The following is a 1,571-nucleotide window of genomic DNA, read 5'->3' as shown; positions in this document are numbered from 1 at the left end:
GCTGCTAGCCCCACAGATCACCCCTTCATTCTCTCTCTCTCTGTCGCTCTCCCCTACTGGGGCAAACAAGACCCAGACGGGGTGTTTCAGGGGGTCCCATCCCCCTCAACCCCCTGACCTATCATGGTGACTGTGGTAGAACGCTCTTACTGATGTCATCGCTGGTACAAATACACTGATCGGATTGGAGGAGAGATCCAGGCCCAAAGCCTCATGGGAGTTGTAGTTTCAGCAGGACAGTGGCTGTGGACTGGATCATATCTGACCTTTGAACTGTTTGTTTATGTCTGACTGTTATTTTCATGTGTTGAAAAAGTGCATTTTAGTTTGATCTTTTCTTAGGTGTTTTGTTTTGGGGAGAAGGGTTTGGTTGAAAAGTGTAATGAAGAGACACATAGTGGTACTGTTGATATTATCTCAGTCCCAAACGCCACCCTATTCCCTACATAGTGCACTACTTTTGTCAAAAATAGGGTGCCATTTGGGACAGTCTTTCAGTCTGATCAAACGTTGGAATTCTATCTCCTTATCTCTACTTCTCTTTCTCTCCCTCTCTTTCTCTGTCTGTCTGAGTGAGATGACACGCATGACAAACCTTTTTTATGGAATGTCTAAAATCATAATACAATAGTGATGATGATGGTACATGAAGGATGCCTGTGTACGATACAGTATAGAAGAACATATCTAAATCCTATTTTTCAGTACAGTCGTTGCGGTACAATGTTGGACTGATCCTAGTCCCAACCCTCTGAAGATAGAATGTACATTACATGTGAAAAAACTGCTCTAAAAAACCCAGCCTAAAACAACCAGAAGAATATTGTCTGCATTCTTTGTTTAGCAACGTGTTTTCTTTATGCAGAGGGCACTGAAGAATACCAAGGTACCAATAAGAAGTATACTTTTTATCAGGTTTGGCTTAGTTCTGTTTTTAAAATGTAGTGTTGAAACTGCCTTTGGCCTTAAACTGTCTCACAGGTGGAAGAGTTCCAGCAGACAGTTGGACAACATCTAGTCTCTCTCACCAGACTCGGAGTGCTCTGCACGCTCCTGCGGCTGTGAGAAGAGACTACACGACCTTCAAATCTTGTCAGTTCCCCAGACTACTGTAGCCCACCTGAGGTTAGACAGGTTTAGAACTGGGATAGACTGGGTTGAACTTGCTCAAACTGGTTTAGACTGGTTTGGGACTGGTTCAGACCAGTTCAGAATAGGGTGGTGATAGTTATTGAAGTCTTCTCTTCCTGTGTATTGGAGCCATAATTATGTTTATCAAATTATTAGATTATTTTGAATGAGACAAATAAAGTGATGAAAATGCTGTATTGTGGATAGAGTCTGGCTGTCTGTAAATCCGTTTTGGGGTGTTGCGTTTACCCCTGGTTAGGTCTGTTTATATAAAGTGTTATTGTAATTTTAAGTGTGTCAGCTCCTCTGAGAGGGTTCTCATCTGAATGGGAAATTAGACTCAAGTCACTGATTAAACTGGTAATTACTGTTGCCACAGTCTTAATCTACCAGGCTAGACAAAGGGTATGTGTGCGTCTGTCGCAACCCACCAGCGCTTT

The 1,571-nt window shown here is 42.5% G+C and overlaps 1 protein-coding gene across 7 annotated transcripts in view; it reads left to right on the top strand.

Annotated features, from left to right (window-relative positions):
* pak3 (Serine/threonine-protein kinase PAK 3) overlaps window positions 1–1,326 on the top strand; it is a 44,576-nt gene extending 43,250 nt beyond the window's left edge. For all 7 annotated transcript variants that reach the window (XM_014162610.2, XM_014162609.2, XM_014162608.2 and 4 more), the window contains one exon: window positions 1–1,326. This exon is cut by the window's left edge and continues 94 nt beyond it. The gene's annotated coding sequence lies outside the window, so the exon portion shown is untranslated.
* Window positions 1,327–1,571: the final 245 nt, after the last annotated feature.

Source organism: Salmo salar, chromosome ssa20 (genome assembly GCF_905237065.1).
Source record: "Salmo salar chromosome ssa20, Ssal_v3.1, whole genome shotgun sequence".
NCBI classification, from domain to species: domain Eukaryota; kingdom Metazoa; phylum Chordata; class Actinopteri; order Salmoniformes; family Salmonidae; genus Salmo; species Salmo salar.
The sequence above is the reverse complement of the archived record's forward strand: the minus strand, read 5'-3'. Positions and strand labels throughout refer to the sequence as shown.